Raw genomic sequence first — 8,465 nt, 5'->3', positions numbered from 1 at the left:
TGTATTGGGGCATTCACCAGCGTCACAAATAAGAGGAGACAATATAAAAAGGAAAAATGGATTTAATCTCAATTTGGCCAAAATGGAAGAAGAAGCTGATCTGCCTCCACCCGACCATAGAAGCACTGCGGTCTTCAGGAATGAAGCCAGGAGACACCAGGGAGAAGCTGATCTGCCTCTGCTGTCCCACAGAAGCACTGCCATCTACGGGAACGAAGCTGGGAGATTCAAATGTGTAGATCTGGGGGACCCTGCTAGTCATTGTGGGGAGATCCATCCAGCCCTGAATTCTCCTAGCCCGGCCAAAGCTCCCATCCTGGGCATGGGACAGTTCATTTTCAGGGAACTGGGAAGTTGGCAGGAAATGACAGGGACTGAGAAAAAAAGAAATTTGGAGCTTCTTTGAAATATTCTGAATTTATTTGTGCCCCATCATATTTCCCTGTATTGTCCATCCTGTAGTCTTGAGGGATGTGGGGTTCTTTATTGAGAAATTGTGTGCATGGAGAACTTTGCTATTTGAGCCCCCTACACTCCCCTCATTCACCCTTGGGGTACATGCACCTGAGTGTAGTCCCCAAACCCAAACCCTTTCTTCAGTGGTACAGATAGGAGCTCCCACATCTCCTCTGCCTCATCTTCCACCTTCAAAAGTGTGGATCCTGCACATCTATCTGGGAGTCCATCTCTGATAGGGGACCGTTCCCAGAGGACCCAGTAGTGAAGTCAATGTGGCATCATCACAGTGACCAGGTGATCCTGGATGTTAACTCACACTCAGGGTGGTTGGGAAAACATTCTATCTGCAATTAAATCCTTTCTTCATTTTGTTACAAAACAGAACAGAGTGCTGTGGAAACCTTGGGGAAGGTGGAGAAGATCAGAGCAGGAGGAAGCAATGGCCCACATGGAGGAGCACTCCAGACTTTTACCTCTGAACCTCGGCGGTGTCTGAGTTCTGTGAGCAGGGAAATGGAAGCCATCAGAATCAGGGAAGTGTTGCACATTTGGCTTCCATAGCTGACCTGGAAGGCACTTGGTAGGTGCCTCCACTCCACCTGACCAGGGCTGGATGTGGCCATTGCCTTCTCTCCACTTGGCACGTATGAGCAAGGCCATCATCACGGAGAGTTGGGGACATCTGTGGTCTGGGTTTTCCAAAAGAGCCAATGCTCCCTTTGCATCTGGGAGATAGCATATATTTTTATTTACCTTTCACTACAACCACTTCTTCCATGCAGGGGCACAAGTGCCTCTCAGGTCAGGGTCATTCCTCCAGCCACATGGGCCAGGTCCTTTTTTCTAGTTCTGGGATGGACTTGTCCCATCTTTTGGTCTGTCCCTTTCATCTATAAACTGGACCCATCATCTCAGGCCTGGTCAGGAGCACAATCTGCAGTCACATTCCCAGCCAAAGACAAAAACTACCCCAGCCCCCATGGGCTAAAGACTCAGGAGGCTCCTAGAACCTGTCAGAAGTTCACTCCAGATGAGACCTCAGAACTCACCCTGCAGTGTGTACCACCCTGAGTGTGGTCACTGGGTTTAAACATCCATATAGCCTGGTGCATGGCCAAACCTGCAATGCCAGCTACCAGGAGGCTGAGGCAAGAGGAACACACATTTGACGCCAGTCTGGATGACTTCCTAAGATCCTGTGTTTGAAAAAAAAAAATTCTGGCAGAGTGCCCCTGGGAACCACACCTAGTACCACAAATCAACAAATACATATATGTTCTTTAAACATTCACACACTGATGTAACAAGAGCCAGTATCAGGGCCCAGGATGATTCCACACCTGCCTGTGGAGGAAGCAAGTACCCAGCACCACCACACCTAGCCCTGCTGCCTGTCACAGTTACCAGCTGAGCTTGGCTTGAGTGTGTATAAGAAGGGGTTGCCCTGATCATTATCTTGGAATTTGGCCTTGTCTTCACCTGCCTCAGCTCAGCCCTGGGCTTAGTCTGGACTTTGGTGTTAGTCTTGAACTGACCTTTGGCCCTGCACCTTACTCTGTTCAATACACAGGCTCCTGTGTGCTTCTAGATTTAACTTAAATCTAGATATGTCCAAGTTTCTGAAAGAGCCCACCAACCCATGGGTGTCCTTTGGGGACAATTGTTTGGTAGATCACACCTGTCATCTCACTGGAACACCCAGACAGAACAGCCTTAAAGGCAACATGACAGGAGCCAGCCCCTCCTTGACCAGCTCCTGTCTGCAACTTTCCCTGGAGGGTGATGTTAGTACCACACAGAGGATGGCTTGGAGGTAGCTGGGCCTGGGTTCTGGAACCTGCTCTGCTTCTTGCTGCTTGGAAAAGTCACATCAAGTCCCTGAGATTCTTTTGCCATTTGGAAACTGAGGCAATCACTGTTCCCTTAGACTGGAGGCAGATGGTCAAGACATCAAGTGTGTTGAGCATCCTGCTAGACTCAAGGAATAAAAGATGCTGTCACTACATAAAAGCTGTGCCCTCCCCAGTCTTAGCAGCAGGGTGGAGCCGGGAGCTCCTCCTGCCTTCACACCCTCAAGTCAGCACCCTCACTGGGAACCTCCTCCCCAGCAGCCTGCAGTTCCTGTCCCCACACCCCCTACTTACTCTGTGCTCACATTCTCTCCCTCTTCCTTCCAACCTCCACTACCCAGCTTCCCCTGTAGCCTCCAGAACACCCATAAGGAGGCTCAGTCCCATTGCTTAGGCTGGGTGATTGTGCAGAGGCCAGTCCATCTCCCAGCTCAAGGAGGGCCCAGTCTGGCCAGGAGGGTGATGGTGCCAGTTCTGTGGCCATCCCTGCTTGAGGTTGGCACACAAGCCTGGCCAGGGCACTGCTAGGGATGGAGCTTTGCCAAAGAATGCTCCAGGGCTGCTGGGAGAGAGCCTCAGGGAGTGGCAGGCAGTAGTGCAGGGCTCTGGAGGCACAGGGCAAGTGTCAGAGCTGAGCCCTAAGTGGGAAGGAATACTCTCCAGCTTCTAGCAGACAAAGAGATGTTCACCAAAGATCCAGGTAATGAATGCACACAGTATTCCATGAACATGTACCTATGGACAAGTGCACACAACCCCATGTTCAAAACTTCAGAAGCAGAAATGTGCAGAGCCCGGGGTACCTTGGCCTAAATCCATCTAACAGGCAGGTCCGTTCCTGCTCCCTTGGCCTTCTCTGCAGCTGCACCATGGCCCTGCCCACTTGTCCAGCTTCACTGCTTCTTCACCTTCATTCTTTATCACCCAAGTGTTTCCTCCCTTGGTCTGAAAAAATTTTTCATATCACATTGCACTGGACATTTCATGGGCTCATCCTACCTTACTGGGTAAACACTCTCCTCCTCCCCCTTTCAAGTGCTTTACAATTTCTAGAAGTAGCCAAGTGAACAGAGATTCTTTTGATTGCTTCATCTGCATTATTGAGCCCAAGGCATGTGAGCTTGAGGCTGGGTTGTGTGCTGGTTCAGTTACCAACTTGCTTCCCAAATGCTTCCTACTGGCTTGTTGGGTTTGTACTGTATTTGGAAACTTCCGTTTCAAGTCATCTCATTGACACTTGATATTTTTATTTTAAGAAAGATCACTGATTAGGAGGGTGAATTCTGACTTCCAGGCTTATGTTTCTGAGTGCTTGGTCCTAATGCCTCTCAAGGGTGCATGAATTTGCCCAGCCTCTTAACTCTTGGTAGATTCTTTTTCTCCGGAAAGTCCCTGTTGATTGTTTTGAATGAATATAGATACGATTTCCTTAAACTCTGACTTCAGATTCAGAGAGGCAGTGCAGACCCCAAGCCCAGCTCTCACCACCATTTAGGTTCCTCAACAGAGATACAGTGCAGGAGGCTCCAGGAGAAGTGAGATATGGAGGGGCCTGAGGGACAGGAGGAGCCTTGGGATGTAGAGCAGCCCTGGATGCTGGAGGGGAGCAATGGAGGCAGTGAGGTTGGAGGAGCCTCAGCAGTTGCCGCCAGAAGCGAGGTCACTTTAGCTCTAAACTTTCTTGCATTGTCTCACATACGAGTTTTTGAGGGACACCATTATATCTAAATCATAACATAGTGTATCATGTTTATTTATTTGTGTATGTTGAATCATCCTTGAACCTATGGGATATATCCCACTTGACCCATTGTGATAATTTTCATAGTCTGCTGTTGGATTTGATCTTCTAGTATTTAGTTGAGGAGTTTTGCCTCTATGTTTATCTAGAATATTGACCTGAGATTTTCTTTCTTTTTCTTCTCTCTCTCTTTTTTTTTTTTTTTTTGGTATTTTTTCCAGTTTGGGGGTCAAGGTAATACTGGCCTCATAAAATATGTTTGGAAGAATTCTTTCCTCTTAATTTTTGGGAATAACATAAGGGATTGTTAAATGTTTATGAAACCTGACAGTAAAGTCATGAGGCCTGAGCTTTTTTTTTTGGTGGAAGGATTTTTATTACAAATTCAAATTTGCTGCTTGTTATTGGTCTCCTCAGGTTTTTTATTTCTTCATGATTCAATAATAGTAAGGTGTATTTGCCCTTTTTTTTTTTTGTTGTTGTTGTTCATCAGAAGTATGCCTGTTTTCTTTTTTCTTTTCTGGTACTAGGGTTTGAACACAGGGGCACTCAATCACTGAGCCACATCCCCACCTTTTAAAAATTTTATCTAGAGACAGGGTGTCGCTAAGTTGCTTAGGACTTCATTAAGTTGCTGAGGCTGGCTTTGAACTTCTTATATTTCTGCCTTAGCCTCCCCAGCCACGGGGATTACTGCATATGCCATATGCCTAGTTAAGTGTGTCTCAGTTTAAGAGCTTTTGAAGACGAATTTTGATATAATAAAAACAATCAATTTAATATTCTAAAATTTAGAATACCTGACTAGCATGCATAAGACCCTGGGTTTGGAGAGCTTGTGCCCCTCCTGTAGGTCCACGCCAGGACTCCACGCCCGTTGAGGCCACGCTGGCCGGGGTCAGGCGCTGGCACTCTCAAGGCTGGCGCTAGCTCACCTCACCATCTCCATATCTTAAGCTCCCGCTCCTCTCTCCTCGCCCGCAGTCTGAGGCCACGGTGATGCTTTTGCTCCGCAGGCTGTGCTCCCATGAGCTGCGTTGGTAAGCCGCTGGCCTTGCTGCTACTGCTGCTGCTCAGCCTTGGACTTCTCCACGCAGGTGACTGCCAACAGCCATCCTAATGTCGAATCCAGAAATGTACCACGGACTTTGTATCCCTTCGAAAGCCTGCCTTGGCAACCTGGTGTATCATTCTGCTGTGTTAGGGCTCAGTGACCTCCTGGGCTGGAGGAACTGTTCCAAGGGTGGACCCACATCCTCTACCAACCTTGAAGTGACCCATGATCCTTGTAATTATCACAGCCACACAGAACCCAGAGAACATAGGGGAGGGGACCATAACCCTCCCCCAGTTATTTTTTGTGTGTGTGTGTGGCTTGTTCGGGGATCTTTACCTTAGAACTTTGAAGGATCACTTCCAAACTTACAAAATGGAAGGGAACTGGACACTCATAGATAATAATTAGCTTTCAGTTCAAGTGACAAATGTGCCTGCGGTCCCTGGATCCAGTGCCACTGCTACAAATAAGGTAAGTGTGCTTTCTTTTTTTCCCTCTTTCTACTCATAACTTCCAAATGTTTGATTTTTCGGGCAACTTTCAAAATGTGGTATAAAATGGTTATTCTAGAGGAATGTTTTTTTTAATTTTTTTAATGTTTTCTTGAAATGCAATTAGCAAGAGTTGATAAAGGATTCAGTAAGGAACTTGCTCTGGAATATAAAGTGTTGGTCTAAATTTAAATAGACAATGATATGAAAAATAAATATTAAACTGTGAAATGGCGTTCTCCTGGATGAAAATGCAGGCCAATTTAATGAAAAACTGTGTGTGTAGGTGTGTGTGTGTGTGTGTGTGTGTGTGTGTGTGTGTGTGTGTGTTTCTGGCCAATTTAATGAAAAAAAATATTTTTTTTTGGTGATATCTTTTGAGGGCATGTGTGTGTAATTCTTCTTGAAGAATTCCATATTCAGTTTTATCAGATGACTGAAGTGGGCATTTAGAATAAAGAAAACTGTGAAGCTTGAGGCAGTGACCCATAAGGAAATATATTTTAAAAAAATATCTTCAGTTGTAGATGGACACAATATCTTTATTTTATTTATTTATTTTTATGTGGTGCTGAGGATCAAACCCAGTGCCTCACACCTGCTAGGCAAGCGCTCTACCACTGAGCCCCTGCCCCAGCCCCATGAAAACATATTTTATTGGTGATTTGGAAGCTATAGTAAAATGTAATAGCTATACACCAAACTTCCCAATGGCAAACCCATAATGGTATTTGTTCCTAACCTTTTGGTGACCAAGGAAGTTACAAATTATATATTGCATAAAGAGATATATAATCCCCTTGTAATTTCAGGCCTTGGGTTAACAGTTTAAGTCAGAGCTAAGGGAAAAACTGGCAAAATTAAGTTAAGCTTACCCTGCCTACTGTCCACTGTCTATAGCCCATGTCTAATTATTTTTAAAGCCCAACAGCAACTTCCAGGCACCAGTGTCTTCCTACAAATAGGTAGAAAGGAACTATCAATAGGGTTTCCAATTGCCAGTCAATGCTAGTCAAAAAGGGTTTCTACTAAAAGAGCATCCCAAGTAAACCACTTCCTTCCCTAGTATCCTAACCACAAAACCATACATATGGCTTTGTATGTAAAGCAAGGCCATCTCATTTGCTTTAACTTCCTTTATTTATTATATCTATTCATAAGCTGCTTCAGATTAAAATACAATTGGTGAGCATCAAGCTTTTAAGATACTTATGACTTTCTTTTGATTTTGGGACACCTTCCCTTGCCTCTAAACATATGTGGTATATTTTTTAAAAAAATTTTAATTGTTTGACTTGGCATTTTATGAAGGCAATTTTATAACACTTGCATAGATATCTGCATAACCCAGGGATTTGTATCGCACTGAGTTAATTCTAGCTCCTTACCTCTTTAGGAAAAATTTAATAGCACCCATCACCACCATGCTCCCAACTAGTCTTGTAGCCAGCTTTTCCTTACCCTAAAATTGATCATGAAAACACAAAATTGATATTTATAATTCCTTCTTCTACACCTATTCCATGTTTCCTTTATTATCACTTTAGCTAGATTCATCCTTCATTCCTAGGGAATCTGAATCCTCATTATATTTCCCTTTATTGGGTTACTGTAATGGTTTTCCATTAACATTTACTTATGACACCCCCCACCAATCTCCTGGATATCATAATGGTCTCTTCTTTCTCATGATGTAGAAAAAGGCAAATTTCCATTATTAGTTGGAGTTGAATTGTCTCTGGCAATATAGTAACCCCCTTGTTTATTGTTCAGTGACATAAAGAACTGCCAACTGGTAGATTTGGTAGAATCATTCCTTCCTTGGGAATTGTATCAGATACTTCTTGTGTGCCACTGGAAATTCTCTCGGCCATTATCTTTTACATCAAACAGGGCTGAAGTAAGCAGTTCTGCATAGATTTCAACCACCAGCCTTGTGCATGTAGTTAGTCTGACAGCATCACCTCAGACATGTTCCACGTGCTTCTTGTGTCCTGCCATTGGGTCTCTCTGATTCCATGGAGGGAATATCATGGAAAACCAGCTCAACTCTCACACATGCAGAACTGGTAAGTACATGGAGTTAATGCCAATGAGTCAGTTCTTACAAGTGCTGAATGATTATGAATTCATGCCTCAGTCATCACAGAGCCAAGTTATTAAGTAGAGTAGTATATCGTGTTCCCTAATATCCCTCTATTCCTTACTTCGAAAAATCATATACAATTCTCAAATTACTTGCAAATAAGATTTTATCTCAGCCTCTGCTTTTTAAAAAAATTATTTACATCACAGGATATGACAGAAAATAAGATCTCTAATCTTCAAATCAACAAAGCCCAACACTGTGGTTGTGAGAAGCAAAAATTCTGTGTTATTTGGCTTAATAATGAGAGATGTCCTGCTACCATCCCTTTGATTCCCAGATCTGTGAATCATGTCTATGGTAAAAACAGCACCAAAATGGATTTCTGGTTCAAATATATATCATATTCTATAAGAGACTACAATGACTTTTTTTGTTATTCTGTTTAGTACTTTGTTTCCAGCATTTGAAAAAAATGCTTGACATAGAGTAGATTCTCAATAAATATTTGAAGCAGTGCTTTCTTTATGGCACACATCTAAACGCAAATTGTCACCAGCTGGCCAGGCTGGCAAGATGAGCTGTGTTCAAAGGAGCTGGCTGTATCAATAACTAAGAAAATGGTGAAGAAACCTGTAGCACATGAACATGAGTTTCTAAGATCAAAGACAGGATAGCTCAGTAACCCCAAAGGTCAGCTCCATGCTGGGCAGTGCTGGAAAGAGCAAGAGAGCGAGCACAGCCTAAACTCTACTATTTATTGAGGAGAAGACATTCGATA

General features: G+C 43.9%; 1 pseudogene; it reads left to right on the top strand.

Annotated features, from left to right (window-relative positions):
* The first annotated feature begins 5,077 nt into the window (after window positions 1-5,077).
* Window positions 5,078-7,036, top strand: LOC144374479 (repulsive guidance molecule B-like; annotated as a pseudogene).
* The last annotated feature ends 1,429 nt before the right edge of the window (window positions 7,037-8,465 follow it).

Source organism: Ictidomys tridecemlineatus, unplaced genomic scaffold (genome assembly GCF_052094955.1).
Source record: "Ictidomys tridecemlineatus isolate mIctTri1 unplaced genomic scaffold, mIctTri1.hap1 Scaffold_712, whole genome shotgun sequence".
Classification (NCBI taxonomy): Eukaryota; Metazoa; Chordata; class Mammalia; order Rodentia; family Sciuridae; genus Ictidomys; species Ictidomys tridecemlineatus.
The sequence above is the reverse complement of the archived record's forward strand: the minus strand, read 5'-3'. Positions and strand labels throughout refer to the sequence as shown.